Raw genomic sequence first — 12,271 nt, 5'->3', positions numbered from 1 at the left:
GTTTCTCTCTCTTGTGATCTTGCAGGAATTCGGTGAAGCTGGGCCGGTAAGGGAGCAGGGAGTTGGGAGCTATTGAAGAGAGGAGTGATTGGATCAACAAACTAGCGAAAGACACAGGTTAGTTACATCCTTTCTCCTCATTTACATTTCATAAAGAAGAATACTCAAGTAGTTTTCCTTGTTTGTTGCTAAGGTACTATCACACCTTAGAGTGGGATAGGGGCGTTCTGAATAGATACTTTTCCCAACAACAAATTGGCGACTCCGCTGGGGATCGTATCTAGTTAGTTTATTTGTGTTTCTATGATTGTTCTTCTCATAAACTTAGGAGTGGCGAATCGAACTGCATTTGCCATTTACAAATGCAAAGTAGAGATCTGCCACTATAGTCCACTCACTGGGCCTGTTTATGATCTGAACAAGCTGATCCACAAATGCTCTAACTGCCCTTTGTGATAGCTCTTAGTCCTCCTTTAAATCACCCTCCTAATTTTACCTTATTGATAGCCTTTATCCGGCCAAAAACCTTAGATCAAACTGCAAACCGTGACCCAGAACCCAGAGACAATTCTCGTTTCTGCTTCAGCGCAGGCTCTTTGAAGAGACTCTGTATTTCAATGCAGGTCCCGAGAGGGCTACCTGCGCTGCAATTCAGTTTCTCTGTGCAATAGGTGCGCTGATCAGCCTTTGCCCTGTGCAGCTGTGGTTCTTTGCATCCTTGTGTTCAGTTTTATCTCTGTTTTTTGCAGCCTGTTATCAGTGTGTGTACCTATCTGAAAACCCCTTTTCTTTGCCTTAATTCCGCCTCAGTTGTATAAAAGAAACTGTATTTGTTTTTGTGTATTTGTTACATCATTTGCAGTTTCCCATTACAAAAGTAAACTAGTCATATTGTCGCCCTTAGATCTAGACCTGTCGTAAGTGTCGTTTTGATCTTAGGAGTAAATTTGTTTGTTGTTGGCAGTTGATTGCACTTTTAATTTTGTCTTTTGGTTTGAATTTGTGAACTTCTAGTGTCAAAACAAGTTTTTACTTCAAAATCATAAAGTGTCGTAATCGTCTTTTTGATTTCAAAAAGAAACTTGTTTGTGTTTTCACTTGAAATCAAATTCAAATTTGTACAACAGCTTTCTTTTTAGGCATCAATATTAAGAAAGGGAAAACAAATACATGCATTTGTGCATTTTCATATTGATAGTTTGTATGGTTTGATTTAGGAAAAGTGCATTTACAGTGTGCTCTATGCTCTTTGAGAAAAGATTGTGTCTTTCTTTTCCCCTTGTAGCTAGGATTTTCATTGTTGAAAAGAGATAAAAGCTTGCTTATCATCTTTAGACTGCATTTAGGAATTGTATCTACATCTCGTGGTGATCCAAAAAGGCAAACTTCTAAGAAAGATCAACCTAAAATAAATTGAATGAACTTAACAACGCTTTGTAACTTAACGCACAACATAGAGGTCTAGGCTAGAGACGTTTTCTGGCGTCGTAAAACCTGGTTACTTTCGGCCTCACTGATGGTTGGGTGATTCCTCCTAAGAGACGAAAAGTGCCAGTACGGATTTTGCTCCCACGTACCATCGAGTATATATTTGGAGACCCCTATAGGCATAAAACCTTTATCCATAGGAAGCCGTGTCGGCTGCCCTACTGATCGCAATGCACTAAACACAGCATTCATGAAGATTGATCGCCCGTACCTTAAAAAGTATTCTGCGGTTTTGCGATTTGTTTGGCACACCCTCTACCTAGAACTCCAGAGTAGTCCCTTTCGTTCCTTTTCAGACTCATTAACGGAAAAGGTCCATCTGAGCACTTGTCACTTCAGGCTCATTAAAAATCGAAGGAGACTAGAGTCATCTTTTGCTTTTTCTCGACTATTTAAAATTGAAAAAGCAAGTTGTGTCCAAGCATCGTTAAAATTTATTTTAAACGGAATATTCATACCCTTTTTCCTGCGTTGATCTTTAGGTTGAGAAAATGGAGCCTACCAACCAAGGAATTCCCCTTGGTGGAAATCCTAGTCCCTTCTCCTCTTAGGGAGATGTTGGTGCACCACATATGGCCACATTGTCGCTTCCAGGACTGACAATCGACTTGCCGGTCTGGCTCTTCTCAACCAATGTCGTTCAGAACACCACTATTCCTGAACAGTCGAATCAGCAGTTAGACCAGTCCAGAGTTACCCACCAACCTTCTACTTCCTCTAATTCTTCCTCTCCTCCTTCCTCTTCGCTTGATGAGGCTGGCAAAGCCAAAAGTCAAGTTCCTAAGGAGAAGAAGGAAAAGAAGAAGAAAGAGAAGAAGAAGAAGGAGCCAAAAGCGACTGGGGGCAAACGAGTGTTGTCTAATGAAAATCCACACACTGCACTAACCAGGCCTAAATCGCCATGTGTCATTTGCAAGGGAGATCACTTTCACAGAGATTGTCCCTACATCCCTCGGATACTAAGGGACTGGTCTCCCCGTTTGCACAATCCGGTGGCGTCAACCTCTGATAGCCATGTTGAAAGCACACCATCAACTAGCGAAAGTGAAGTCCGTGGACAAAAAGGGAGAGCTAGATCTCCTTGTAAACTGTGCGAAGGCGATCATGCCATCCACTGTTGTCCCTTCTTAGACGAAGCTAAAAGAGTTTTGGATGATCATCCAGTATCACCGTTACGACGTCCTCCTAGATATAAAAAACTCTTGTCGAGTCCTTCGTTAGTTGAAAATCCAGCTGGCCCACTCAAGTGGTCAGCTGAAGCGCCGATCATTGAAGATGAACCAGCTGAATCCATACCCGACGAAAGTCAAAAGGTCGAGGCGGCAGTTGACCCGATCTTGCCTTCAGAGGTTTTATCTTCGAATGATACAGTCACTGAAGAGGATAAAGATGACACCATCCAAATTCTCTTCATCAACACAGACTCCAACGAGTACGGGGGCAATCCACCCATTCCTTTATCGCAGGAAGGAAGTTCGTCAGAGCGATACCCAGTCGTCTACTCGGTCCCACCACCAAGCAACCTAGTTGTATCCTTCGACTGGAACCAACTAGGCAGACCCTATTTGCCAGCATGCATACCATTCAGAATTATCGTCCAAATATACATAATGGTCATGGCTGGCACCATCATTGATGAGGGGACATCTGTGAGTATCCTTTCCTCTATTGCTTGGAAAGCGCTTGGTTCGCCATCGCTTTTGCCTGAAATGAGAAATCTGACAGGCTTTGATAAAGGAACCAGTCGACCTTTAGGGATCCTCCCCAATGTACCCATAACATTGAAAGGGAAGACCGTTCAAATGAACGTGATGGTCGTTCAAGGACCCTTGGATTATAACCTACTCCTTGGACGGGACTATATTTATTGCATGGAAGCCATCGTCTCCTCACTCTTTAGAGTAATGTGTTTTCCACACGAAGGAAGAGTGGTCAAGCTCGTGGACCAGCTTTCATTTCCCGGATCATGCATCGCAAATAGTCATATACCATCCCTAAATGGTCTCTTCATGCAAGAAATGTCTCAACCCACGGTCCGTCCTCCCGATGAGCGCAAGTAATTTGGAAGGATATGACTGGAACCCAGGGGGCATGCGTCCTGGTCTGCTTCAGCAGGAAAACTTTGGGTATAGAGTAGGTTTTCGCGGGAGAATATGACTAGTCCGTACCTCGTCCGTGATTGGAAGAGGGGTTGTTCTAGAACAAGATTCTTTTGTCAAAGTTATGTGTTTGGCGCTCGTTGTCATTCACCTTTGTCTATATCGGTAGACATCGCCGAAGTAGTGTTTTGTTTGCTGCGCAAATGAGACAATCTTTGGTAACCTGAAAGAGGTAGGCCTCTCTCATTAAAACAAATGTTTTAATAGACTAAAGAAGAGGTAACCTTGAAATCATATTTTATACCTGGGGGCATGCAAACCTTTTGGAGTGCAAGCAAGGGGCGGCTATTTATTTTTTAAATTTATAGGACGTCTAACCCTTTAAACTCGTAGGATTAGTCGTTTCCGAACTTGCATAACGAAAGGATGCGGGGCAAAGCTTTGTAAGGCGCAAGCTCCATAAAAAATGGCATCTTACATGAGACATTCTTATCATACGACTGGATAATCGAGCAGTTTTAGCACATAGTTCATGCTCGTTAAAAAATAAACATAAGATCGAGCAAGTGTTTCAACCCGCGTTTAAGCTCATTAAAAAATGAACTATCCTCTGGTAAATAACCACCGTGAATGTAACATTATCAGCCATTAAAGCCTTGGTCGTGTTTGCACCGTCACCTCCACTTTTCCATTGGTTGATCATTCACCTCCATATGATTGTTTACCCATTTTGAGGAACAGCTGCGAAGAGTGATTTCACTAGCCATCCTTGTGACACTGCCGTGCTTTGAAAATTCCAACCCTCACCTGGAATCAGCTGCTACCCATTTTATCACTCGTTCCTCAAAAGACGAATCTTCTTTAAGCTCTTTTCATCTGACTCGTAAAATATGAAAAGATTGCCGAGTTTTGGCCTTCCAGCTTGTTAAAGCGACCAGAAGAGCTATCCCTTCTCTAGATTTTAATCTTTTTGGACCTGAGGGATTATTGCACAAAAAGATTGAGCGCTTGTTTTGTTTGGCTCGTTAAAACTATCGAAAATTCATCCCTTCTATATTGTTTTATACTTTTTCGGACTTAAGGGATTAGATGACGAAAAAGGACTTCCGGAGTTAACTTTACGTACCTTTTCAGACTCTCTAAAAATGAAAAGTACCGAGTTATCTTTGTCGTTAGACTCGTTAAAAACATTGATAGCGACAAACTTGTCTTTAGACGAGAACGAGTTTCACTTTCGCTAGGCTCATTAAAACATAGCGATGGGTTTGCCCGAAGGGCAAATTATAGAAAAAGCATATGTTATCCTCCTCAAGCTTGATAAAAATAAAGAGGTACTGGTCAGAAATGACTGGGGAAAAATTGGGAAGAAACTCAAAGAACCTTTATTGGTAGCAAGTCGCTCTTGAACATGACACTTCCACTCCATGCCTAAGTCGGGTTGGGTTGTTTCATTCACCGGTCACATCACCATGGTCTCGCCATACCATCCAACTTTGGGGTAAATGCTACCAATCCATCATATAAGTGTCGCCGATATGTTCAAGAGAAGTCATCCAGAGAAGTCAACCGTGTCCCATCCACTACCATACATTATACTTCATTCTTTCATGACCGCCACCCTGAACCATATATCATCAGATCGTTTTCACCTCCATCAAAATCATTTGCTCCATTCCGTGTCACTGATGTGGGATACATTAAGGCCCTCCTTTGACAGATCTCTTCTTGTCGACATCATCTCATTATCCAAGAAGTTGATCTAGGAACACCCCCTTCAGTACTTTGAAGCTTGCATGCCTCAATGGCAAGTTTCTCACTTCCGGCGACAGGTATACATCAATGACCTTCGACCGAAAGATTTTGCGTGGTGTTCGACGCCAAGTCCTTTATTCACACCACGTGAATTGTACTGCAGTACCTTGAGGGTCATTATCATTATCGGTGATTCCTCTCGCGCTTGTTAACAGTTTACATCATTGACTGGTAATCAAGCGATGTCTTTCCATGTTCAACTTCAAAACATTTCTCACATGGATCGACTTTTACTTAGAGTGAAGATCGGACGAGATTGAAGACCCCAGATCTAGTTTCATCCATCCGGGCTGCGATATATATTCAGGAAAAATAAAGACATTGACATGTACAGCACTGCAGAACAGATAATCATCCTACCAAAAGGATGATGATTTCATCAGAATCATCAGTCTACCATCAGACGATTGTCTGTCCTATGTACATAAAAATGAATTTATAAAGCTGAGCATGGGAATGCCCGCCTCAGCTAGATCATGAAAAAAAGTATGAAAAATAATGTATTGTATTGTATCTTATTACAGGTCTCCTCCCAGCATTGAAAGAACTTCGGATCCTCCTAATAAAGCATTTCACCCGATAAACGGCCTCATACTTTAGGGGGCAACTGTTATAGACATTTTTGTGCCTTACAGCTATAAGCATGAAATGTCCATAATCCGAGGGATCCAAAGTCCCTAAAGATGTTGTTACAGCTCCTAAAGGAACAAGGTCAACCAATGACAGCTTCTCCCAGAAGTTCTCCACCAAAAACCACTCAGAACTAGTCAAATCAAGATCAATTCAGAAGCTCCACTAGCTGCCTGCGTTGCAAAGCACCCAAATACACTGGCTAGGTGCGTTGCAATGCACTTGAATGCACTACCCAGGTGCGTTGAGCGGGAAATGACAAGTGGCAGAGTCATTCAACGAGGTGGAAAGACCATGGAAGCTTCCAGAATCTTCTCCAATGACACTTGCCTCACTGAATTCGACCAAGTGATGAGTAAGAGGCTCTTAGTCTCCAAGTGGAAGCAAGAACTGACAGAGAGAAGCCACAAGTCAAAACATAAGCTGACTCATCCTCTCTGCTTACATCTATATATGGATCCCTCATCCCAGAGATCCAGAGGCTGGAATTTTGTACTTTGCAGAGAATTGCTGTTGGTTTGAGATTGAGATTAGTACATTGGGTGATTTATGCTTTGTTGGAGGAGAGGAAGGGATTCCTTTGCTGGGAGGTAGATGCTGGATCGGGACTCACTTGGTTGTATCTCCTCTTGGACTTTCTTATCATATCAATAAAATTATTTGAGTTTCTTCTACATGCTTGTATCTCAGCGATGTTTTGTTATATTTGCATGTTTAGCTTAATCTGATCCTGAGCTTTTTAAGAATGTATATCTATATCTTCATGTAGTTTCTCTCTCTTGTGATCTTGCAGGAATTCGGTGAAGCTGGGCCGGTAAGGGAGCAGGGAGCTGGGAGCTATTGAAGAGAGGAGCGATTGGATCAACAAACTAGCGAAAGACACAGGTTAGTTACATCCTTTCTCCTCATTTACATTTCATAAAGAAGAATAATCAAGTATTTTTCCTTGTTTTTTGCTAAGGCACTATCACACCTTAGAGTGGGATAGGGGCATTCTGAATAGATACTTTTCCCAACAACACTTTCTATAAACCAAGGGCTCCTAAGTCCCTAAAAGTGTTGTTCCAACCCCTAAAGGAACAAGTTCAACTGATTACAGCTTCTCCCAGAAGTTCTCCATCAAAAACTACTCAGAACTGGTCAAAATAGGATCATTTCACCTGCTCCATAGACAAAGTGCGTTGCATCTCACCTAAGTACACTCAGTGGGTGCGTTACATTTCAAAAATCCCTTCTATGGGGTGCGATGGGCAAGAAGAGACAAATGGCAGTGTCAATCTGCGAGGTGGAGAAGCGTGGAATCTTCCAGAAACTTCTCTTGCGACACTTGCCTCTCTGAATTCAACCAAGGATGAGTAAGAGATCATCAATATCTAAGTGGAATCAAGAACTATCAGAGGGAAGACACTAATCAAAACACAAGCTGACTCATCTCCCTTACAGACATCTATATATGGATCCCTCATCCCAGAGATCCAGAGGCTGGAATTTTGCATCTTGTAAGGAATTGCTGTTGGTTTTTTGAGGCAACATCATAGTGTTGGGTGATCTAAGCTTTGCATGAGGTGAAGAAGGGCTTACTTGCTGAGAGGATGATGCTGGGTCAGAACAACTGGTTGTAACTCTCTTGGCTCTTTCTTGATTATCAATAAAGCTATTCAAGTTTTCCTCCATAACTCTTGTGTCATTTATGTTTCATGCATTTGTATGGTAAATTTACATCTGATCCTAGATGGTTTATGATAATGGATCCATGTTCTTGTATAGTGTTATGATGCTTTGATTCTGCAGGTACTCTGTGAAGCCAGGTATACGAGAAAGCAAGTAGCAAAGGACTATCAGAAGAGAGAGGAATCGAGCAAGGAACCAAGCGCAAGACAGAGGTTGGTCTCCTTTATTCTTCTCTCATCTATCTTTCATAAAGGAAAATGAAAGTAGTTTTACTTTGTTTGTTTCTAAGGTAGCTACCTGCCTTATTGGGATTAGAAGTTCTGCATAGACACTTTTCCCTGTAACAAAATGGTGACGCCGCTGGGGAGCGACTAGGTTGTTTGTCTATCTACATTTGTTTACTTTATAAACTTACAGATAGAGCCTAAAGTTGAGCCAGGTAGCTTTCGAACTGCATTTGCTATGCAAATGCAAAGTAGATAAATGTCGCTTCAGTCAATCTCTGGTTTTGTTTATGAATTAAACAATTGATTTACAAGCTCTCTAATTGCCCTTGTGGTGGCTCTAGTAACCTCCTTAGATCTACCCCTGTTGTTGATTTACTGATTACCACTTGCTCGGACAAAATCCCTGAACTGAACTGCAAACTGTGACCCAAAACCCAAGCAAAGTCTCATCCCTGGCCCAACGCACTCTTTGTTCTGTGAATCTCAAATTCAGTGCACTTCCCGAGTGTAGTAGGTGCGCTGCATTTCAAATTCACTGTGTTACAGGTGTGCTGATCAGACTAGGCATTGTTCCTAAATTTTGGTTTCTGTGTTCACTCTTTTCAGATCTATTCAAAAAATTTGTTGCCTGTTGTCAGTACACCTCTGTTTGAAACCCTTTCCTTGCTGTTATTCTGCCTCCATTGTGCAAAGAACTGTAAATGTTTTTGTGTATTTGTTGAGTCGTTTTCAGTTCTCCTTTGCAAAAAAGTAACGTAATTGTACTGTCGTTTCTTGCTTTGAAAGTGTCGCAAGTGTCGTTTTCAGTCATAGAAGAGAGTCTGATTGCTCTTGATAGTCGATTACCCTGTTACTATTGTATTTGATCTGAATTAGTAATTTTTCTAGTGTCGAAAGCAAGTTTTAATTTCCAAATCGCAAAGTGTCGTCATTGTCTTCATTTTGATTTTGAAAAGAAACTTGTTAGTAATTGTTGCTTTGAAAAATAATTTAGATTTGTGCATTAGCTTTCTTTTTATCATTCACATATTAAGAAGGCTGAAAACAAATACATATATGTGCATTTGAATTTAGACTGTTTGATTGGTTTGATTTAGGACAGTGCATATAGTGTGTGCTCTATGCTCGTTGTTGAAAGAATACTATCTCTCTTTCCTTAGTAGCTAGGATTTTCATTGCAAAAAGAAGATAAAAGATTGTTTATCATCTTACATTGCGTTTTAGGAATTGTACATCTACATCACGTGGTGAACCTGAAAGGAAAATTTCTTAAGCAAGATCAACTATAAAATAAATTTAATGAATCTAACAACGCTTTGGAACCTAACGCACAACATCTAGAAGTCTAGGCTAGAGGCGTATTCTGGCGTCGTAAAGCCTGGTAACTGTTGTTCTCACTGTTGGTTGGGTGATTCCTCCACTTTGAGACGATAAGTGCCAGTACGGACTTGTGCTCCCACGTATCGTCGAGTATATTTTGGGATACCACAATAGGCTTAATCCTTTATCCATAGGAAGCCGTTTCTGCCGCCCTATCGATCACAATGCACTGAACACATCATTCAGGAAGATTGACTGTCGTACCGTAAAAAGTATTCTACAGTTTTGCGATTGGTTTGGTAATCCCTCTGCCTAGATTTTGAGAGCACTCCCTTTCGTTCTTTTTCAGACTCCTTAATGGAAAAGGTCCATCTAGCACTTGTCACTTCAGGCTCATTAAAAATTGAAGGCGACTAGATTCCCCCTTGCATAGGAAAATTTATTTTGCACTTCCCTGCATATGTTTCATCCACCAAATCCTCAAATGAAACACAAATATCAATAGTACTTACATCATCATGAGGTCCCTCCATGTGAGTTTCCTCATCCACCCATGTCTGTAAACCACATGATCATGGTCCAACTTGATCAATCTCAAGTTCATCCTCCATCGTTGTCACATCTGTAACATCCTCATATTGATCCTTGAGTTCTTCAAATTCTTTTTTGATCTTTGCATAGCCTTCATGAATATTCATATTCTCGGCGTTCATTAAAGTCCATTCAAAACTCCATCTGCTTAGTTGTTCCAATAGCTTGTATCAGAAAGCTTCACCTGCATCATGGATAGATTAACCTGCCATAGGTCCTTCCACCATCTCGGTTATCCACTTTCCTTGAAACCCTGAATGACCCTGATATACCACCTGTCACCTGCAAAACTTGAACTTCCTACCAAGTCTTCGGCCTTCTTGTAGAATCAGCTCCTTGATTCAGTTCACCAGCTTTGATACCACATGTCATGATAGTGCAGTGGGATCAACACTTCATCCTCAACCCAATCATCAGCTCTAATACCACTTGTCATGCCCCTACATTGGCGGTAATCTTCCAACCACACTATAGCGAGGTGCGGCACCACCGACCCTTTTCTTTTCACCAATACTCACGGTCATGGACTACGCCTAACATTCATACTTAGTTTATTTTTCATTACCAAGTATTAGTTTATCCTTTATACACGATGAAAACCATGAACATCCATCATAACAACATTAATGTATAGAAATGCACAATAGTATAAAGGGAGGGGCAATCCCCCGATGTGAGTTTGCCCGTATATAAATATGTGTAAATTTCATGTACAAGTTAAATCTTGGAGGAAACCCCAAATTCACACTTAGCCAATTTTACAACTTCATCAAAAAACTTGATTTCCTAGCTCATCGATACCTCTGAATGGTCACCGCACATTCTACCCAACTCTTTGTTCACCCCTGAAAGCATTCATTCAGCTCGTCGTGCTGTTTTCCCAACATGGGCGCCCACCCGTGTCAGCGTGCATGCCTACCCGGCACGTCTGCACATTGGTTTCCATCGTTCACAACCCGTTGCACTTCTTCATTCGGCTCATTCACTGTTCATTCAGTGGATGCCCTCACCATGTTAACTTGCTTGAAATTATCTTTAAGCCTAATCATGCCTTTGTTCGGTGGGTGCACAAGCACCCATGTCGCCTCTCACCCGAACTCCCATTCACAGTATTGACCTCCCTTTGTTTGGTGGGATGCATGTAGTACCACCTACACAAACTCCCATTCATGCCTCCAATTCAACCACCCTTTCATTCAGTAGACACAGGTCGTCCAAATACCCGCGTGCCCCAACGCCTTGTATCTCATGCGCCTTAAAGTTTCGGTTGTGTGGGTGACCATGTAAAATAATTCAGGCGCGTCATTTAAGGGAGTCCGTGTCAACTCGTTCAGGCGGGTCGTTTGAGGGTGTCTGTGTAAACTCGTTCGGGCGGGTCATTTGTGGGCATCGTAAACACGTTCGGGCGAGTCGTTCGAGCAGGTCATTTCAGGGCGTCCATGTAAACTCGTTAGGGCAGGTTGTTCGGGTTGGGTGAGGGAATTCATGTAAACTCGTTTGGGCAGGTTGGGTGAGGGCGTTGTGTAAACTCGTTCAGGAAGATCGGGTGAGGGTGTCTATGTAAACTTGTTCAGTCAGGTCGTTTAGTGTGAGGGCATGCCCAGGCACATGAGCCCGTATAAAAAATGCTAAGTTGTGACCTGGGGTGGGCTTTGTGCACATTCGTGAAACTCATTTTCCCGGCTCTCCCTTCTCCCTTCATTTCGGTCATGTGGGTGCCCATGTAAAATCGTTCGGGTGGGTCGTTTGAGGGTGTCCATGTCAACTCATTCGGGCATGTCGTTTGAGAGCGTCTGTGTAAACTTGTTCAAGTAAGTCATTCGGGCAGGTCGGGTGAAGGCGTCCATGTAAACTCGTTCGGGCGGGTTAGGCGAGGGTGTCCATGTAAACTCGTTCAGTCAGGTCATTCAGTTTGAGGGCATGCCTAGGCACATGAGCCCATATCAAAAATGCTAAGTTGTGACCTGGAGTGGGCTTTGTGCATGTTCTTGTAACTCGTTTTCTCGACTCTACCTTGTCCCTTCGTTTTGGTCATGTGGGCACCCATGTAAACTCGTTCGGGCGAGTCGTTTGAGGGCATCCTTGTTAACTTGTTTGGGCAAGTCATTTTAGAGCAACTATGTAAACTCATTTGGGTGGGTCGGGTGAGGGCGTCTATGTAAACTCGATCGAGCGGGTCGGGCGAGGGCATCTGTGTAAGCTCGTTTAGTTGGGTCGGGCAAGGACATCTGTGTAAACTTGTTCAATCGAGTCATTTAGTGTGAGGGTGCACCCGAGCACATGAGCCTGTATCAAAAATGCTAATTTGTGACCTGGGGTGGGCTTTGTGCACGTTCGTGCAGCTTGTTTTCCTATCTCTCCCTTGTCCCTTCGTTTCGATCGTGTGGACGCCCATGTAAACTCATTTGGGTAGGTTGTTTGAGGGCGTCCATG

This window comes from Pinus tabuliformis, chromosome 4_2 (assembly GCF_031772625.1).
Source record: "Pinus tabuliformis cultivar Carrire ecotype Pingquan chromosome 4_2, CPIR1, whole genome shotgun sequence".
NCBI lineage: Eukaryota > Viridiplantae > Streptophyta > Pinopsida > Pinales > Pinaceae > Pinus > Pinus tabuliformis.
Note: the sequence above shows the minus strand (reverse complement) of the source record.